Source organism: Rhipicephalus sanguineus, chromosome 10 (assembly GCF_013339695.2).
Source record: "Rhipicephalus sanguineus isolate Rsan-2018 chromosome 10, BIME_Rsan_1.4, whole genome shotgun sequence".
Lineage (NCBI taxonomy): Eukaryota > Metazoa > Arthropoda > Arachnida > Ixodida > Ixodidae > Rhipicephalus > Rhipicephalus sanguineus.
Genome location: NC_051185.1, coordinates 77,222,966 through 77,244,854, shown reverse-complemented (window position 1 = coordinate 77,244,854; position 21,889 = coordinate 77,222,966).

Genomic DNA, 21,889 nt, shown 5'->3' with positions numbered 1-21,889 from the left:
CAGCGCTTGTATGTGTATAATTTCTTTCTTGTCCCGAGTCTTGTTTGCGCTTGGCCTTATGCGAGCTTCCACTCAACAATCTCTACAGCGACATGACGCTGCGACCCTGTGCATGTCGTCCGCGTTCGCCAAAAAGATCCGTGACTTACGAAGTTTTAGGGGCTTTAGCGTGACTAGGTGGAAAAGGAGGAGCCTCGTGAGAGAGGGGGGGAAGAGGTCATGCGATCGACCGCGGAAAGGAAGTGGTAACTGAAGGGGGGTTGAAGAAATAAATAAATAAAACGAATTTCCTTTGCGAGGCGGGCCCCTCACGGTCCCACGAAAAGTGCCATAATCACTGGGCTATGCACCCACGCTTGCACAATATTGCCGCGACATATTGGCCGCATTCAAATAGCGCGCCGTCAACATGCATACCCGACACTGCGCGCCGTATCGTAGTGCCGCGCAGCGACCATCGTGGCACGAGCACCTGGCCGGACCCGGCTCGCATGCGCCACGCGCTCGTGTGCCTCTCGGTGGAAAAAGAAGAGGAGAACAGCTGAAGGACATCTTTGGTGTTCGACTGACTCGCAGTTTTCCAAGCGCAGTGCCTTTGAGTTGTGGGCACAGGTTCGCCCTTAATAAAACGTTTGTTTTATTAGCCCTTGTGCTTCAGCATCGCTACAATATGAATTTATGGGAAGCACACGAATGCGTAGTACCGTCAATCACGCGAACATTCGGAAAGGAGGAGCCCTGTGAAATGGCAAAGGGAAGGAGCTCACATTATCGACCACGGAGAGGTGTGATTGAAGGGAGGGGAGAATAACGAATGGCGTTCGCAGAAAGTAGGTAAACCGGACAGGAGGTTGCTAGACCCCCGCGTCCGCGCTGCACGGTTTGTCCCGAGCGAATGCGCTGCGCGACGGCTGACTCGACACTCGACTTTATCTTACTCCGTAGATTTGACGCACGCAGTGCTGCATTGTCTTCTCTCGCACACGGCATTACGAGAATTGCGGCCGTGGTGGAACGCTACCAGCGCGGCCGTCATAGTAATACGTGCTTTGGGTGAGTTCGCGGGTGGAATGCGCGACTAGAATAGGAACGTTGCCGTAGCGCTCCGTAGCGTGAATGAGCATATCGTCGCGAGGGATCTGCACAAAAAAATTCTTAGCGAAAATTTTGCCGAAAGTTAGGAGCAAAATGTAATGCCTGACTTAATGAAATATTTGCGGTGCAACTGAAAACAAGGAAGAAATAAATTAGAGAAGAGAAGATATCCTGTCTTCTTTTGTTTTCCCTTCCTTGTTTTCAATTGCGCCGCAAATATTTCATTAAGCTAGAGTCACTGTATATGCTACCTTTAGGTAGCAGAGTAGCACATAGGTCCGGCTAGCAACCACAGCTGTGCGGCGAAGTCGCACTCCATTTTTGCAGGCGACATGCCTACCGACATGCCTACCGCGTCGCCGATAAACATGTCTGGCGTGTCGAAGGCCGGCGGTAAACATTGGCTGTCGATGACTAGTGTTAATTGAGTGAGCTGCAGCGGCGGCGTCGAGAAATACAAAAATTGCCCGAGCGTCAGCTTCTCCGCAATGCATGGTTGCTAGCGGCGTTTTGGAAAACAGATGCGCAACTCTGCTACCTAAAGGTAGCATATACAGTAACTCTACATTAAGCCATTCAACAGCTCGCCCAACAGTACACTCTGCTCATGCCTGACGAAAGGGGCGAGAGCTTTGCTGTACGGCAGTCTACACGGCGTGGAACTGGCTAGAATTTCCTTAAACCGTTTTTTCATCCAAGGTTATATAACTTAGGTTTTACTAGCCGCGTCGTATGCGAACAACCTGGCGCCGGCGGGTATACAGAGAGGCGGCCACCGAAGGTGCGCCAGTCGCATGCGTATACGTACGCGGCGCTTTTCAATAGTTGACGCTCTCTCGATCGTGGGCTTATCGGTGGCAGCCATTTCTAATATTGCAATCTGACAATTTATCCAGGTCACATGTCATTTCACGTTGCAACAATTAATTGTTGCCTGGGTATGAACGCTAGACCGTCGTTGTGGACTGTAGCAACTGAAGTGTTGCGCTGCAGAGCGCGTGGATGAAGGCCCGATTCCCGGCATGAACGAAGGAAACAGGAGGGAGCACTGCACAGTGCGATAGAAAGAAAGATTGAAACAAAGGAAGAAAGGAAGGAAGGAAGAAAGAAAGGAAGGAAGAAAGGAAGGAAGAAAGAAAGGAAGGAAGGAAGAAAGAAAGAAGAAAGGAAGGAAGAAAGAAAGGAAGGAAGGAAGAAAGAAAGAAAGGAGGAAGGAAGGAAGGAAGGAAGGAAGAAAGAAAGGAAGGAAGGAAGAAAGAAAGGAAGGAAGGAAGGAAGGAAGAAAGGAAGGAAGAAAGAAAAGAAGAAAGGAAGAAAGAAACGAAGGAAGGAAGGAAGGAAGAAAGAAAGGAAGGAGGAAGGAAGAAAGAAAGGAAGGAAGAAAGAAAGGAAGAAAGGAAGAAGAAGAAGGAAAGGAGAAAGGAAGGAAGGAAGAAAGAAAGGAAGGAAGGAAGGAAGAAAGGAAGGAAGAAAGAAAGGAAGGAAGGAAGGAAGGAAGGAAGAAAGGAAGAAAGGAAGGAAGGAAAGAAAGGAAGGAAGAAAGGAAGAAAGAAAAAGAAGAAGAAAGAAAGGAAGGAAGGAAGAAAGAAGGAAGGAAAGAAAGGAAGAAAGAAAGAAAGGAAGGAAGAAAGAAAGGAAGGAAAAAGAGAGGAAGAAAGAGAGATAGGAAGAAAGAAAAGAAGAAAGGAAGGAAGGAAGAAAGAAAGGAAGAAAGAAACGATGGAATAAAGAAAGAAAGAAAGAAAGAAAGAAAGAAGGAAAGGAAGACAGAAAGAAAGGAAGAAAGAAAGAAAGGAAGGAAGGAAGGAAGAATGGAAGAAAGAAAGGAAGGAAGAAGGAAAAAAAATAAGAATTTGGAAGGAAGGCAGAAAGAAAGGAAGGAAAGAAGGAAGAAAGGAAGGAAGGAAGAAAGGAAGGAAGGAAGAGAGAAAGGGAGAAAGAAAGGAAGAGAGAAGGAAAGAACGAAAAGCAGTTCGTCATACACGCACACGCAAAGCTTCGCTTGCCTCCATTTTCCCGGTAGGGAAAGGGCTCCTGATTTTTAAAACCTCCTTGGCGAAAGAAAAAAATATATGTAAACAGGCTCTACCAAGAGAACGTTGGTGCGGTTAATATGTCGATCCAGAACCAGCGACACAAGCATATATCCGTACGGTAATCTGAAGCATGCAATAGTGTTTCCCTAAGCAAAAATGAGAGAGGCAAATGGGCGCACTGGCGTGCGCGTACAGGACAACAGTTGGACAAAGTAGTGTCCCACAACGAACGGGTGCGGTAAGCCGAGGCACGGCCGTGCTGGATGCGCTTGCATTCTCCGCGTCTGTTATTGCAGCAGCCACAAGTGGCACATCGTGCCAACTGCGTACTGGTGACTCCTCCGCTGTAGTATAATGGCTAAGAAACTCTAAAACATTGGTCCACATGCTTTTGGGCGTTGTAACGGTAGTGAATTTGTTGAGCATCGGTTACGACTATCGGCGTCTTGAAGAAGCTGTGGTCGTATTTTCAGATAACCGCCTTTGGCGATATCGCCAATTTGTTGCCATTGATGCACGCTGATTGTCTAGTGAGCGAAACCGGAAGATTGTGGGCACCATCTAATATTTCTGATCACGTCAGTTTTGAGACACGGTGTTCTGCGGTACTCTTGATATGTCTGGAATAAACGAACACAACCATTCACGGTCAGTTCGCGGTAAAGTCTAGCTACTAGTCTACTAGACTAGCGTCCAGTATCGTTCCTTGGAGAATGTGCGCAGCATTACTGAAGCTTTCAGGGAGTATCACTTTTTATTTTCAGTTATACTTGTTTTCCGAGAGGATGTTTTTTGTTTGTTTGTCTGTTTGCTTGTTTGTTTGTTTGAATGTGCCAGCAGCATTAGCGGTGCGCTGCTCGCGTGGTTTATCGCGCGACATCACGATATCGAGATGTTAAAGGCGCTGTCGCTGCGGCGACACGCCACTGCTGAACTCTCTGAATACGCCGTTTTAAACTATCAAAAAATACAGTTCACACAAGCGGACATTCTTTAAAAATCACGCTATTGCAGGAGAACAGTTGAAAGCACTTGCAGCGCTTTTTATACTTCCAGGAGCCGGGCGTTGTTTAGTGTATCGTCTCCTACGCAATGTCATTAATGCGTAAGAGACGGCACACTGAAAAACGCCACACTCGTGTCGCTCTGCGCTCGCACAGTGCCCTCAGGGCAAGCAGTTGATTCAGTTACTGAATACGTCGAGACTATAAGCAGGCCCCTGAAATCTGAGTGCCAGTTTCGGTTTCAAGGAACATGCGCGCTCCTAGCGGTTGCCGGGCATCCTCAGATCTGGTTGAACGAAGTGAGGTTGATGTGGATGTTCACATTTATTGTCTTTTACGAGTTTCTACAAATAAAGATATTTGATTGAACTGTCAAGCACTCTTCTTTTGTTTGCTTTTTTGTTTGTCTTATTTTGTGAATTTTAAATCAGGCGCAGCGCGGGAACTGGTTGACTTGTTTTCGTAGCGCTTACGATCTGCTCACCCTTGCCATTCGTTCAGCGATATCACAAGTTGAATCGCACTCGGTTACCTCACGCCGAGGAGGCCATCCGAGATTGCTATCCTGGACACTGTCAAATTCCACCATCTTGTCAAATTCCGTAATGGCGGCATTTTAAGCCAATCGGAAAAGCCGTAGCAGCCCTCCAGGCCAATCAGACTTGACAAATGGCGGAATTCGACATGGCAGAACTTGACAATGTCCAGATATAGCACCCCGAGTATTTGACGAAGATGGCTAAATCAGGGCATCACATGTTTTGCGCGTCTCTCTGGTGTGTTAATCCAGGAATTTCCAGTTCCGCGAAGGTTCTTCAGGTTTCCTAGTTACAACGGTGAGCACAAGTATTTGGGTCCATCATTTGTGCAGGTATTCATTTTGCATGAGTACATGAGTAAATCCAGTTTCTGCAATCCTGACTGGACTGACACAAGCGCAGTGTCGCTAGACTAATTTGTCATGATGACAGCCTACCTGTTGCCGGCAAAATACGTTTGATGAAAGGCTTGAGTGCGTGTTCGTTCGGTGACACAGTTCGTTCATCTTTTACTTTTGCCATGTAGTTCAAATGATTTGAAGCAATTACAGGCTCCTTCTCATTCATGGAAATGCATGTAGCCAGCTTGAAACTTTGTGGGCCTTTACTTCTAATGCTGTCACTGAAATACATGTAATGGACTCACTGATGCTTGGAGAAATTGTTTAACAGGGAATGTCGCTGAAGCCAACGTTTTGACAAGTGGTCTTTTCTTCATCAAGGCAATGCTAGCTGCTGCCCTGACGAAGACAAGTCAACTTTAGAAACATTGCCTCCAGCGGCATTCTCTATTCAACGATTTCTCCTGGCTTCAAGCCTCCATTCCGCTGAACTTCTGTCTTGTTTGGTACTCAAGTTCTGTAAGAAAAATATGTGCGCCGCCATAACAGACGTGATTGAGTCAAGTACGACGTGGCCTGCTCGTGATTGTTACTAATTTTCGCATTGGTTCGGATATTCCGGGTTCAGTGTTTTGGTGAATTCCATTGGCAGATTCGGAGCACTTCCGGTAGCAGTTTTTCTGCTCCATCCGGAGCATGTCTGTTCCATTGGCGGATTGAGAGTGCTCCCTGTATGTTTCATTGGCAGTTCTGGAGCAGCTCCGGCGCCAGATCCACTCCAAGGAGCAGCTCTCGCTACTCCGCGAAAAGCGGCGGATTCGACCGGAAGTCGCAAGCTCCCCGTGTGTGTGCAGAGCGTGGCGTACCGCGTGTGCGATGAAATACGCTGTCCGACCGCGACCGTTCTCTCCGCTCGCGCCCGTGAAGGCGAAAACTACGCGAACAGCGAGGAATGCTGGGCGCTTGCGAAGCAGATGTGCGATAGCGCCCCCTACCGTTTGCTCTGGCGAGGGCGCTTGTGTTCCATTCGCAGATTTCCTTCGAACGCTCTCTACGGAGTGGAGTGCTCCGGCGTAGAGTTCGTCGGCCACTCCGAATCCACCAATGGAATTCACCTTCATTATGTGCATATTTCAGTTTTGAATTAAAGCTGCTTTTGCAGATTGACACTTTCACACTACATGTATGTCTCTGTTTTTTAGTACAAAACGTTTGATTTAAAAAAAAAATGTTTAAATTTTACTTGTGTTGATCGAATTTTGTCTTATTGAGAAATCAGTCAGCTTTAGTTCCGCTTGCATGCGAAGTGGAAAAGAAGGGCTTCCGCGGCAACCCTCCTCCTCTCGGTTTCACGCCCTTTCCCTCTATTTGCTGACCTCACCAGTGACGTCATGAAAGAAATGTTTTGTTTGTGAATTATTTCTAGTAGATACCCGGTAGCCGAAAGTGGTGGAAGCGGCGCTGCCGCAACGTATCAGCATGCGAGAGCGCGTCCCATGGGAAGTATAGGGAGTTTCCGTCCCCTGCTAAAAGTCACGCAAGGCAATGCTGCCGTCTAAAGTGATCACGTAGGATATGGCCCCTGATCAGCGGTCCCACAGAAGCTCTTTTAAATGCGGAGCATTTCTTAGTCGCACCTGCGGCGTCGGCGGCGCCGTCCACACCCCCATTGCGCATGCTCGGCTCGTCTCGTGCCGGCAGCAAGCCTCTCCTCTCCCTCCCTCCCTCCTCTCCCTCGAACGCGGGCGGTGTGTAAATAAGCGGCGGAGCGCGAGTTCGGAATTCAGTCAAGGGCGTCTTTACTTGGCTTTCGCTTGACTTGACGCTTTGCTTGACTCGAGTAGATGCGATGGAAGCAACAGTACCTTCAATCAGCGTCCCGCCACTCGTTGAAGGCAACGTTACCCCACCCTCACTGTCGTCGGTGTGAACAACAGCAAGCAACGCAGAAGACAAGGCTGCGAAGAGACGAGCATACGACGCTGAACGCAAGCGTTTGAAGCGAGCTGCGGACCCGGAACTTCGTGCACGCTGGAGCCGTTCAAGTCGTACTTGGTGTGCGCATCGTGTAACAATTAAGCATTCCCAAACCATACCCACTTACGCAACATTCACGCGATACCCCCACCACTCTGAGACGCATTTACTCGAGTTCCCTCCTTGGGAAGATGCGGGCGACTTTTTTTTTTGGTTGATCGCGAATGTGGTGTTCGGCCTAGCGTAGCAGTTGATCGGCAAGTCGATAATGCGGAGGCGCGCGAAACAAATAAAAGGCATGCGCCGCAACCTGCCCGTAGCTTATCGGGACCAGCCACGTACCGACGAACATGTGGTAAGAAACGCCCTGGAAAAATTTATCTTCTTGGTAAATGAACGCCCCCTGGAATAAAAGGCATGCGCCGCAACCTGCCCGTAGCTTATCGGGACCAGCCACGTACCGACGAACATGTGGTAAGAAACGCCCCTGGAAACGTGTATGCTTCTTTCCCATGAACCACGCAACACAACAGTGAACACTGGCTGGGGGAAAGAACAAGCTCGATCAAAGCGCTGTAGTGACATAACACACCTCAGTACACAAGAATATTTGAAGACCAGAAATTCTGTAAAATACCTGAAGCAGAATCGGAAAGTGCTACCATGTCATAGTGTGACGTAATCGCGTGATGGTTGTTTGCATCACTCCTGTTAACCCCGACGCCATTCTCGCGTTTCATGAGGCATCTAAGGCCTTATCAATAGTTTTACCTTAGTAATAATAATTGCTGGTGTTCTACGTGCCAAAACCACGATATGGTTATGATGGACGCCGCAGTGGAGGGCTCCGAAATGTGGACCACTTGGAGGTCATTTAGCATGCACCTAAATTTATAGACGTGCCTCTGGCACTTTCGCCTCCATCGTAACTGCGACCGCCGCGCGTTCTCGGACGTTGCATACTTCTTCGGCCCACCACACAATGCAGTCGGTCCTGGCTCAGCGTCTTCCATAGCGCATATTTTATGCGTTACTCCAGAGCCGTCAGAAGGGATAGTCACGCGAACTTTCACGCGCCTCTAGCCACGCCGTAGAGGTCATGTGATATTTCTTGTATCCTTTCGTGTCGGCGCCGCGGTTTCCGTTCAGAGTCGCGTTCCCAAGAGACAAATAGGGCTTTAACCTTAATAACCACAGCTGGTGCCTCCCTCGCCGAACGTGCTCTAGCACGTCAGCCCAGTAAACGAACAAAATACATTAGCTTACTTGTAAGGGGTCGGCGATGACGTCGTCGAAGGGTTCCTATGGCAGAACGTGATGAGTGGCTGTCGTCAAAACCGAAGAAGGGCGGTGATGATGATGATTGTGATGATGTGGGTTCAAATGTAGGCACGTAGGTAGTGCAAAGCCAATTCGAGGAATATGTGGTTTAGAACAAATTGTGAGCGACATCAACAAGGGTGGTCACGTGAGTTGTCAAAAAAGGACGGCTTGGGGAGGAAGGAAGAAACACAGTTAGGGGAACCAGTCAACGTCAAATAGCACGGCGGTCATTAATTTTCAGAACAATTATGCTGTTTATAGTCAGCTTTCAATAAGCGCAATACGCGAAGAGAAGACGATTTCGTTTTATGTCCCCTTTTTTATTATATGTGTGTATTAGATTATTAGCGCCCTTTGCGAAAAATAGGGGTGGTCCACGGTGCTGCAGCAGAGTGTGCTTGTAAGGTTCACTTGCTCTGATACGCCCACAAGAATTTTTTTGGGTTTAGTTCCTTCCCGCCCTATCGAAATTCTGGTGTACGAAATTCTCAGCTAGCTGACTGCACTATTTCATAGGTGTGCTAAATCATTATTAATCATCTTTGGTTGATGCAGCGTACGCGGGACGAGGACGAAAAATTAAGGTGCACAGGACAGGCGCTGACTCGCAGCTAAATTTAATTAGGATATACAAACATATATGCAGGTGATGTACACCATCGCTAAAAGTCCCAAAATAGGAAAAACAGATGAACTCTGAAATCATATTTTGCAAGTGCCACTTGAATGCATAGATTCTGCGTCACTGAGCGAAAGAGGCGCCAGGCTGACACGCTTGTCACCTCTCCTTGGAATGAGGAAGGCCTCAGTGACTTCTCTTGCTGTCTCTTTTTATGTTGTGACAGTATCATCTTGTCACCTAAGAAGGGTGCGCAACCGCATTCCAGACAATGGACCGCGAGAGAAAATGACTTTTCCCTCGCCGAAGTCATTGAGGCCTTCCATCTAAGGAAAGACGATCAGTGTGTCAGCCTACCGTCAGTTTCGCTCAGTGACGCAGATTTCATGTATTTAATTAGCACTTGTCAGATATGTTGTCAGAGTGTCTGCTTTACAGCGAAGCTGTATGCCTCTCGTTGGTCGCAAAATGTCGAGGCGTAAGCATAAAACATCTATAGAGCGTATGTGCCACTGAAATTGGGCAAATCTCAATACTCACCACTACGGTCCAATATATACTAACAATGGACAAAAGTCCTATAACAGGTACGTGCCACTGGAATTGGGCAAATCCCTCTGCTTACCACACTGGTCCACTAAATATCAAATTGCATCTTGGGGTGTATGTCAATCAGTTGACAAGCCTGCGAAACCAGGAACACCGCATTTGCATTTCCGTCGGCATCGTGGCAGAAGCTAGGAATCGATATTGCGGGCCCTTTTGCCTGCAGATTTTCGCCTCGGCATTGCGGCCATCATTACTTCAAGCAAGTGGCCAGAAGTTTGTTTCGCAGCGAAAGTGACCGCTACAACAGTTATCTCCCTTCTACGGAGCATCTTCAGCAGGGAAGGATACCCAGACGAGATTGTGAGTGACCATGGTCCTCAGTTTACAGCCTGCGAGTGTGACAGTTTTTGACACCTCTGCAACGTGCGGCCCCTAATTGGTGTTCGCCGCCCGTGTGTTACCTTGTGTGTTGTCATGCGAAGCCTGTGTGACGTCACGCTGATAGCGCGGTGCTCATCGCCTTATAAGCGCTGTGAGCCGGGCGCTCCGTGTTATTTCTGGCTCAGCACTCACGCACTAATAAACCGTTTATACTGTTCGCCACTCATGGCCACTCTGGCTTTGCCTCGTCCCTATCGGCTATAACACCTTGTACTTTTCAGCTGCTTGAAACAAACTTGTCTTGCAGGATCCTAAGCGAACATAGCATTCTTACGTAAGAGCTCGCGAAGAGGCTCAAAAAGCACTGCGTAGTCAGGTACTAAATTTGCGTAATAGTCAACGATGCCTAAGGATGAGCGCAGGGTACTGATATCTGTTGGTGCTGGCGCAGCCTTGATGGTGTCGTTGTTGCTTTGTAGAGGGCGTATCCCTTGGTTGCTTATCACGTGCCCACGGAATTTTATTTCTTGAACATTGAAAATGCATTTGTGATTCAGCTTCAATCCGGATTTTGCAATCAAGTGCAAGACTTGCTTAAGGTTCTTGAAGTTCTCCTCAGGCTTGCTACGAAACACAGTGATGTCATTTATTTAGCACACACTGTTTTTTTGCAGTTCTGCAAGGTAGTGACCATCATTTTCTGACAAGCAGACGATGCCGATGCGAGGCCAAAGCAGACCCGTTTGAATAGATAAAGCCCACTATCGCTTATCAAGGTATACTCAATTCTCTGCTTTCAGGACTCAGCAGGACTTGGTGGTATGCGGCTGCTAAATCATTCTTGGATAATTTCTTTGCACCGTGAGCTTCATGTAGCAGTGCCGTGTGAGGCAATGGAAATTTGTCAAAAACAACTGCTTTGTTTGGTTCGCGTAGATCGACGCAAATTCTTATCTTGCCATTTTTCTTTGCCACTACTACTGTTGGCGATACCCATTCTGACGCATCAACCTTTTCGATCACATAATCTTCCTCAAGGCGCTGCAGCTCTTCACGTACCGCGTCTCGCACTGAAAATGGCAAACGGCGTAACTTATATAGCAGTGACAAGCATGACCCCTTCTCTTATCTTGACCTTATGAATGACATTTGCTGCTAGTCCTAACTTTGCATCGAACAAGTGCGAAAATTCGCAAGAAAGTTTAGGATCAAGGTCTTGTGGCGCTTGCGTAATGTTGGTCCGATGCAGTGACATACCACTGATGTGCAGCGGCAGGGCTTCGATAGCGTCGATGCCGAGGATGTCCGCACCGTCCTTGACGACGCAGATAAGTATCTCCGCGTGCCGACCTTGGAAGGTGACTGGCGCCGTAAAACACCCCTGGGTTCTTATTCTGCGGCGAGAAAAATCATAGAGTGCCGCTGATGTCGGCTACATAGGAGGGCATTTCAACCTCGAATACGTGACGCCCGACAGAATCGAGCAGCAGAGCCCGTGTCTACGAGAGGACGTACGGGCACATCTTGCACGAGAACTTCTGCATGTATTGTTGTTCTCTTCTACTGGGCGAGAAGTCACACATGGAGGCTTCCGGATGTACTGCAAGTATAGACGTCTCGGACAGCAAGTGTCCTCCGGTCTGGCATGCCGCTCCGACAGAAAATGTTCTCGTTTGCCCCATTTGCTGCATGTTTTATCTCGTCCCTTGCATGTCTTGCGATCTGCAAGATACAGTGAAGACCCGCAATGAAAACACGATTTGTGCTGCGGCGACGGTACTCGTGCTCCTGTACGGGATAGCATCTGACGTTGTCCACCTATTGTATGCTCGCAGCTGATGATTGCAGCTGAAGTGAGTATTTCGTGGCCTCTTCAATATTGTACGAGATAGCCAGCGCATGTTCAAGCGTAAGCGAAATACCTTCCAGAAGTAGGCGTTCCCGAAGAACATGGTTGCTCGTTTTGGCTAAAAGCTGGTCACGAATCGAGTCGTCAGTCTGTTCACCGAAGTTGTAGGTCAATGCTGACAGGCGCAACGCCGTGACGAATGCTGCTGCGGTCTCCCCAGGCAGTTGGGTGCGCTGTCCGAACAGGCGCCGCTCTACGACGACGTTCTTGAAAAGACGGTGCCACTGCGTCTAAGGAATGGCAGGCTTCCCGGGCGTCGACAGCAACTCGGGCGGTTGGCGCAGGCTTATTGCTTCAGCTTTCGGTCTCTTCACCTCTCGTAGCCAACTGTTGTATCCGCCGCCATGCTCTGCCGGACTACGCCGGAGAGCCGCAGGACCGCGAAGCAAGCCGCACCAGCGTAGCGCATCAAGCAACTGTTTATTGTTAGTCCGCGATGGTTATATATGATGCGTGACCGTAATCTGACCTTTGCTGATGAACCTCGAGGGGACCAATCTCAAGACTCTACGATAAGCGTTTTGATCGGTTCAGACCACTACTGGAGGGTAGTGACCGGACGCGTCGAACGCTTTACCGGTAATCTGTGTGCAGTTGAGACCACATTTGGCTGGATCGTTCAAGGAATGTGCGCTAACGTCTACCATCCTTCGACTCCGCGTAACATCAGTGCAACTGCCTTGTTCATGGGTTGTTCCGACGACTGGCGCACTGAAGTCCGACCTGGAGACGTATCAGAGATGTGGCGCTTGGACGCCATCGGTATAACTGACGTACAAGAAGACGACGTCAGCCAGCACCCAGCGCTCGTCCACTTTCGTAGCGCAATACACAAGAGCGCAGGACGCTACGTCCTGCCGCTCATGATCAAGACGCCAGGTCTCACGTCTTGTACTAACCGAAGTGTGGCTGAAACCAGGCTCAAGCGTCAGGCCTCAGCGGTTGGAACATCACCCAGAAGTTCTGAAGGGATGCCATGCCACCATCAGTGAGTACCTTAAGGAAGGCCAAGCGGAAAGAGTAGTGCCGTCGGCACCCCTTGGACAGACCGTCTACTACATGCCTCCTCATGCGGTAGTCCGACGGGAGGCCGTGACTACAAAGGTCTCTGCCGTGTTCGATGTCTCATCCCACGAATACGGTGAACCGTCTTTGGACAACATGCTCGATAAAGGCATCGATTGGGAGGAGCCTCTACCACCTGACGTCGAGGACTTGTGGAAGAAGACGGCATCGGAACATCCTCAGCTTTCTGGCCTTCGCATTCCACGTTGCCTCTCACTGACAGTCTCAAGATCAGGGAGGCGTGACAGTAGATGACCACGCTGTAACGCAACTCTGCGTGGAACCCGAAGAAGCACGGGCTATGACACGATCGCACCTCCCAACCAGCAAGCACCTCGAGGGGCTACCAGCAAGAACTTGCGACTGTTGGCATGGTTCCACCATGCAGGACTCGCGAAGGCGTGTGAAACACAAGGAGCTTTTCCGACTGTGGAAACAAAGAAAGAAGGCTTGCGCCTCGAGCGCTCCGATCGCTGCGAGCCATCGACTTCGTCGCGACTGCGCGTTTGTGTCTTCGTCAATGTCAATGACGACAGCGTGTCAGCGCTGCAGTGGGAATTCGTCAGAGTGGTCGAGGCGTTTTCCAGGCAGGGACGGCATCAACAGGTATTTCGAACGCGCCCACCAAAACCACCGGCAAGTCCGGCGCACTGCTAGTCGGCTGTACCTCTCGCAAGCAAACGACCACAGCGCGGCCCCGGGAGGATGTTGAATCTACCGTGGGAAAACGTTGGCGGGAAACGCCATGCCGCGCACAAGACGCGCGAAGAAGCGGGCGTGAGGCAGGGCTGCTCGAGAGCACGCAATAAAATGAAGTGTTCAACCAGGGCAACACGGGTGTCGGCCTCTTCTCTGTCGCTACAATATATACAAATGCATGTGTCAGCTAACGTGATAAGGCGTGTGTCTAGCGCCATCTGTATTACACAAGCGCAATTAACTGTTGAATACTACATTTACACCAGTGGTCGTCGGCATATTAATTGTGACTCGATCATGACTTTGTGTCGCTGCGTGCAACATTACATGCTTGGGTAGCAATGTTCGCTAGGAAGATGACAGTTCATAAGCTGTCTTTGATTAGGTGTTAATGTGCTTCAGGTTGGGATTGGTGTAGCCTTTCCCTGCGGCCTGCTAGCTTCCGTGCTGTGGTTTATCCGGGATTGTAACTTGGTGCGGTTGTACAGAGACAGTTCTCTGTATACACCCACACCATGTCTGTGGTCCTCTGAATCAAAAAAATAATATTATGGCCATATTAAAACCCTACGTCTGCACTAGCTTCGGCTGCAGAGAAACTGTCCGTGGTGTTGGTCTCGAGTTGAACACTGAAAGCAAGGTGAATTTCAGAATTATTTGTCCCTTGGAAACTCGTAGGCATCTTTTCAGTGACTGGTGTAAAAAACATACACTAGCCAATGTTTTTTTCTACCAGTATGTTCCCTCGCCAGCGTCAAACTCTACATTACATTACTCTTTAGTGCCAGCATGCTTGTGCTCACTGACATTTTTGGCTTTTAGATTGTTGTGACTGTGTTGAATGCCTGTGGACAGACGCCTTTCACACGCACCGTTTGCTGAGTGAAATAAATTTTGGCCGCATAATCAAGGGCAATTACACCACATCTGTTTATTTTGATGGAGGTTGCTAGGGGTGCCTTAGAAGAAAACCGCCCCATTCTTGCTCGTCGTGTCATCTGGCCTTGCATGTCGTGCATTGGAGAACTTTCCGTATCTGGACCCCGGCTCCGTGTCCGCATGGGCTCCAACTCCTGCGAAAAGTCGGTCCGCATCGCAAGGCTTCCTGCTTCCGCAAGCGCTTTGATTCCTTGTCCTCGCGACACATGACATCCATCTACAGCATAGAATGCTGGTTTTCCAGTGTTTGACCTCGCCAGGAACATGTCCTGCAGTGATAAGCATGACTCTCAATGAACCATTGTCATTAATCTGAGTTTTCATCCTTTGGCCCATTATAATGTTACCTGTAGTCTCCGTCCCATGGAATTCTGTGAATTAGAGTGCTGAAATACTCAATTTAATAGAATGCCTATTTGACAGGCATGCTTGTATCATAGTAGATTCAAAGTTCGTTACTTGCACAATTGGTAACCGTGCTGCAATCTTGTTCCTTTAGAATTGTGCATACATAGCACTGTCATGCATTAACATTTGATTTATTGATGACCCTCAAGATTTTCGCACTAATGAGAGAGGGCACAGGCAGCAAGTCAGTGCAGTAAGGAAAAAGAAAGAAATGAGATGAACACATACTGAAAATCCGGCAGATCCCACGCACTATGGGAATCGATGTAATGCGAAGCAGCTGAGAAAAGAGCTGCATGCATCACCTTGTTTGTCTTTGAGGTAAATGAAGTCATTCATGTCATGGCATCTAGTCCATCATATATCTCAAGTTTGTCGTGCACGCATGCGGGCATTTGCAATATGGTATATATCATGCTAATGAAACGTACATTCTCGTACACATAATGCATAACCTGTGGTTTGTATTCGTCACGCATTGATGTCATTCCGTACCAATTTTGGTATATATCCAGTTAGCAAAACAACCGGAAGCGCACCAAGACATGGTCATGTAAATTATGTCCTACATGATATGCATGCCATGATTTTCATGTTACCACCTGTCATTTATGTTCGTCAGTCACGTCACACAATGCCAGTTTTGGTGCACGTCAAGCTAGCGAACCGGCCATGAGCGCATCATGAGTCTGGCATGTAAATCATGCCCTACATGGAATGCATGTCATGATTGTTATGTTGCCACCTGTCATTTATGTTCGTCATACAGTCGCGTCACGCAATACCAGTTTTGGTGTATGCCAAGGTAGTGCACCGGCCGCGAGCGCACTATGAGTGTGGCATGTAAGTCATACCTACATGACATGCATTTCATGATTGTCATGTTACCACCTGTCATTTATGTTCGTCATGCAGTCACTTCACGTAATACCAAATTTGGTACATGTCAAGCTAGCGAAACGGCCGCGAGCGGACCATGAGCATGACAGGTTCCTCATGTCGAACATGACATGCATGTCATGATTTTCATGTTACCAACCCTCCTGTATGTTCGTAATACAGAAATATTGTCATACCATTTTTGATGTATATCCATTTAATTAAACAGACGCGAGCTCCCCGAGACCATGTCATGTAAATCATGCTGTACATGGCATACATGTCATGATTTTCATGTTATGACCAGTCATCTATGTTTGTCATCATCATCATCATCAGTCTGTCTACGTCCACTGCAGGGCAAAGGCCTCTCCCATGTTCCGCCAATCAACCCGGTCCTGTGCTTTCTGCTGCCACGTTATACCGGCAAACTTCTTAATCTCATCTACCCACCTAATTTTCTGTCTCCCCCTCACGCGTTTGCCATCTCTCGGAATCCAGTCAGTTACCCTTAATGACCACCGGTTATCCTGCCGACGTGCTACGTGCCCGGCCCATATCCATTTCTTCTTCTTGATTTCAACTATGATGTGCTTAACCTCCGTTTGTTCCCTGACCCACTCTGCTCTCTTCCTTGCTCTTAAGGTTACACCTATCATTTTCCTTTCCATCGCTCGCTGCGTCGTCCTCAATTTAAGTTGAACCCTCTTTGTAAGTCTCCAGGTTTCTGCTCCGTAGGTAAGTACCGGTAAGATGCAGCTGTTATATACCTTCCTCTTGAGGGATAGTGGTAGATTACCATTCATGATTTGATAATGTTTGCCGAATGAGCCCCAACCCATCCTTATTCTTCTAGTTATTTCACTCTCATGGTTCGGCTCCGCGGTTACTACCTGTCCTAAGTAGACGTACTCCTTTACAACTTCCAGTGTCTCGCCACCTATCGCAAAGCGCTGTTCTCTGCCAAGATTGTTCCACATTACTTTAGTTTTATGCATATAAATTTTCAGACCTACTCTTCTACTTTCCGTATCCAGTTCAGTAATCATGAGCTGTAATTCGTCTCCCGCGTTACTCATCAATGCAATGTCATCAGCGAATCGTAGGTTACTGAGATACTCTCCATTAACTCTTATCCCTAACTCTTCCCAATCTAGGGCCCTGAAAACTTCCTGTAAAGATGCGGTGAATAACATTGGAGAGATCGTGTCTCCCTGCCGTACGCCCTTCTTTATTGGGATTCTGTCGCTTTCTTTATGGAGGACTATAGTGGCTGTGGATCCGCTGTAGATTTCTTCCATTATGTTTATATAGGCTTCGTCGATGCCTTGATTCCGCAGTGCCTGCATGACTGCTGATGTCTCCACCGAATCAAATGCCTTCTCGTAATCTATGAAGGCTATGTATAGGGGTTGGTTGTATTCCGCGCATTTCTAATAATAATATCTGGGGTTTAACGTCCCAAAACCACGATATGATTATGAGAGACGTCGTAGTGGAGGGCTCCGGAAATTTCGACCACCTGGGGTTCTTTAACGTGCACCTAAATCTAAGCACACGGGCCTCAAACATTTTCGCCTCCATCGAAAATGCAGCCGCCGCGGCCGGGATTCGATCCCGCGACCTTCGGGTCAGCAGTCGAGCGCCATAACCACTAGACCACCGTGGCGGGGCTCCGCGCATTTCTCTATCACCTGATTGATAGTATGAATATGGTCTATTGTTGAGAATCTTGTACGAAATCCTGCCTGGTCCCTTGGTTGATTGAACTCTAATGTCGTATTAATTCTGTTAGCAATTACTTTTGTAAATAGCTTGTAGACAACGGACAGTAAGCTTATGGGCCTGTAATTTTTCAGGTCCTTGACGTCCCCTTTCTTATGGATCAAGATGATGTTGGCATTCTTCCAAGATTCTGGTATCCTCCCCGTCGAGAGGCACTTCGTATACAGGGTGGCCAGTTTCTCTAACATAATCTCTCCACCGTCTTTCAACAGGTCTGATGCTACCTGATCCTCACCCGCTGATTTGCCTCTTTGCATTCCCTTTAGGGCTTTCTTTACTTCTTCTGTCAATACTGGTGGGATGTCAGATTCCTCTGCGCTATTACTCCTTCTTACGTTATCATCCTGAATGTCTCGGCTGCTGTACAGATCTCTGTAGAACTCTTCCGCTACCTCAACTATTCTATCCATATTGTTTGTGACCTTGCCTTCCTTGTCGCTTAATGCATACATCTGATTTTTGCCTATGCGCAGTTTTGTCCTCATAGCTTTGAGGCTTCTTCCGTTCTTTAGAGCATCCTCAATTATCTCCATATTATACTTTCTTATGTCGGCTACTTTACGCCTATTGATTAACTTCGAAAGCTCCGCCAGCTCTATTTTGTCTGTTGCATTTGAGGCTTTCATAGCTTGACGTTTCTTAATGAGGTTTTTCGTCTCTTGGGACAGCTTACCAGTGTCCTGTCTAACGACTGTACCCCGGCTTCCACTCCACACTCCTTGATGATACTAGTCAGGTTATCATTTAATGCGTCAACGCTAAGGTCGGTTTCCTCGGTTAAAGCCGCGTACCTATTCTGAAGAGAAACTCTGAATTCCTGTACTTTCCCTCTCAGAGCTAGTTCATTAATCGGCTTCTTGCGTATCAGTTTCTGCCGTTCCTTCCTCACGTCAAGTTGAATTCTAGATCTTACCATTCTATGGTCACTGCATCGGATCTTGTTAACTACTTCCACATCTTGTACAATGCCCGGGTGGCCGCACATGTTTGTCATACAGTGATGTTATGCCATAGCAATTTTGGTATACACCCGGTTAATGAAACGGCCAGGAGAGCAAGAAGTCGAAGGCGGCTAGACAAAGACAGACAGACAGACAGACAGACAGACAGACAGACAGACAGACAGACAGACAGACAGACAGACAGACAGACAGACAGACAGACAGACAGACAGACTGATAGATAGATAGATAGATAGATAGATAGATAGATAGATAGATAGATAGATAGATAGATAGATATAGATAGATAGATAGATAGATAGATAGATAGATAGATAGATAGATAGATAGATAGATAGATAGATAGATAGATAGATAGATAGATAGATAGATAGATAGATACGCTCAAAGTCACAGAAGTTTGCAAAGAAATGCTTTGCATTTAAAATGAAACGGGATATTGGGAGTGAACTTATACAAGGAAAATGTGGATCAGCCCATCACATATAAAAGTGACGACATTGGATGTTAATGTCGCTGCCTAAGATGTGTGTAGTATTTATAGCAAATAATAATTGACTGCAAATAATTACAGCACATAATAATAAAACATGTCGCAAGAAGTTGAAGAGCCTAGCAGGATTGAAAAATGATGAGAAAAATACATTAGTAAAACTTGTTTTTGGGCTAGTTGATGCATGCTTCAAGAAATTGTAAAGCGCAAACAACCAATTTTAAAGCACCTCATCGCAGCAGCGCCGTCTAGCGTCTGCGATATTTCGCCACCATGCCGGTCTGTGTGGTTCTGCGGCGGTGTATGCGGCGTATACGCTCAGTTCACAAGGCATTGCTGTTCTTCGCGGTACACGGGCAAAACACGGCAACGATTTGCGAGTGTAAAGACGCTATTAAGTAATTTCTAAGCTGTCAGCTTCAACATGGCTGAAACAGGAAGGAGCGGCGGCCCACGAGACGTTCCCGCAGCGGCGCCGATGATATATGAGGTGAACAGAATACCAATGCAGTTCTTAAGCAGCACGTGTCGTCGTAGTTAAAAGCTTCTGGCCTCTGATCGTTGCGCAGGATAAACAGATGTACGACGAGTGAGCGCAAACTTCGGCGTGGAAACAACGCGATGAGAAAATGAAAATAAGCCTGTTGCACATCTGGAAGCACGGCATGGCGTAAGTTCGCTTTGACGCGAGCAACTGCCATTAGCGATACGCAGAAAGCGCGCCCGTTATTTTTTCACATTGTTGTCAGTTTGTTATTTGACGAGTACTTGAGAAGTATTACGGCAAGCGCACGTGTTCAGGTTAATATATTTATTACATTAAATTTTATTGGTGCAAGGGCATCTGAGGCCAAAGAGCGCCAGTACAATTATCATGTCATTTCAGGTTAGTAGTCCGAAAATTCACTATTTAAAGTAGGTGCCGTGCAGGGGCAGATCTATAAAATATTGTCGCGACGTCAAGAGAGAGGTCGTAACGCACAGATCAAGAGAAGAACAGCAGGTCGGAGTTTTTTTAATACCGCGCGCAGCGAGCTCTTCTTTCTTCCTTTCTATCTTCTGCACGCAGCATATGCCTATCGGTGTTGTCTTTCTTATCGCATGCACGTGGCATTTGCCTCCCCCGAACGAGGCATCGTCCCGATGCGCAAGCTAGGCGCTCTACTTAGCAAAGCACACACATATGCAGTGCAACCCACACAATACACGAGAGTTAGCTGGATAGGTACGGTTTCATCCGCACGACGTGAACGACTTCGGGTGAATGTTTCCGGCGACTGGAGCTGCAATCACTGTCGGGAACGACCTCGTAGTTGACGTCGTTCAAGCGTCGGGTGACTCTGTATGGCCCAAAGTATCGTCTTAGCAGTTTTTCACAAAGTCCGCGTCGACGTGGCAATATATAGAACTGTGGGATGCGGGTTGGTGAAGGACGGATCCCAACATAAAACAAAACGATGTTTATTAACGTAATAGCAGCAGCAGGGCAAGCATGCCGATGCTGCGCTTCGGAAGGTTAGAGAAACAAACATGAAACCAAGCTTGGGTTATATAGCCAGCGGTGGTGACGTAAGCCTCCGACGGAACTGCGTGGCGCTGTCTTTTATCGGAAACGTGTTGCAGCAGGTAGCTGTGTCACGCCGGGCTAATCAATGACGAGACGGAGGCTGCGTAAGTCTGTGCGCAGTGGTCGCCACATCACCCCCCCCCCCCCGCGGAGTGCAGAGCCCTCAGGGTCTGTAGAAATCTGGGAGGCGTACCAGACGTCCAGAGCGTGTCGTGAAAGGAGCGGGCTGCGACGTCGGTGGCTGTGGACGGACGCCACTTGAAAGAGTGGCGCTGCCAGGGTCGTTCACCGCGATGTACGCGGGCTTGAGTCGGTCCTGTCCTGGTCGGTAACACGGAGTGGCGAACGGGTGCTCAATTTTTTCCTGGGGGTCGGGGCTGAGAGTGGCGTAGAGGACGGGTGTAGAAACCTAGTGGCTTTTGCGAGCTGTTCCGCTGACGGGCGGCGCTGCGGAGAGACGCTTCAGGAGGGCCGAGTGGATCCGCGAAAGAGAGGTCGCACCGGGCGCGCTCGTCGACGAAGGCGGGACCGTCGTGGCCACCAGTACCGGGGAGGGTGCCGGCGCAGTCATGGATGACAGGGTGCTGCCGTGAGGGTGCAGTACGACGCTGCCATCGTGCGCTAGAAAAAACCTGTATGCGCTGCTGGGGAGTCAATGCCGGAGTCTGTGGAACCTTGCTCACCACAATCTGCACGCTTTCTGTGACTGGTGCGGGCGCGACGGGCACAGAGGACACCATACTGCCGCTCGTCGAGATGAGGGATGATGGTTGTGGTCCTGCGCCAGTATCTGCGGCTGGGTGAACGTCGGTATCTACGACAGGGACTGGTGCTGGTCTGTCTGGAACGCACCCAGCGTGGGCTGGGCCAGCATGGTCTGCACGTGCAGCATGGCCTGTAGCTGTTGTAGTGTCAGGGGCTGTCCCGGGACTATGGCAAACGAGGGGGGGCGGCATCATGCGCGGCGGCGCCAGAATGATGTTGGGCCTTGGCCCCAGATTCTGCGGATGACCAGGGTTGGGGTGCCAGGTGTGGCCTTGTGCTGGTCCGCCCAGGGAGACTGGGACCGGGTGGTCGCGGTCGGTGCGGGCGTCGTCATGTTTGCGCTGCCGCTCGCCAGCTTGGGCAGGATCGGCGGTCGGGACAGTATGATGTTCGAAGCCAACCAGCGTGGTCGGGACAGTCTGAGGTGGCTCGGTTAGGGTGATGACACACGTGGTGTCAGCGAACACCTGACAAGCAGCGCGTGGTCGGGGGTGTCGCACACAGGATCAGTAGGTGCTGATGCCGTCACGGGTGCCGGGGGCTCGTCTGCCGTC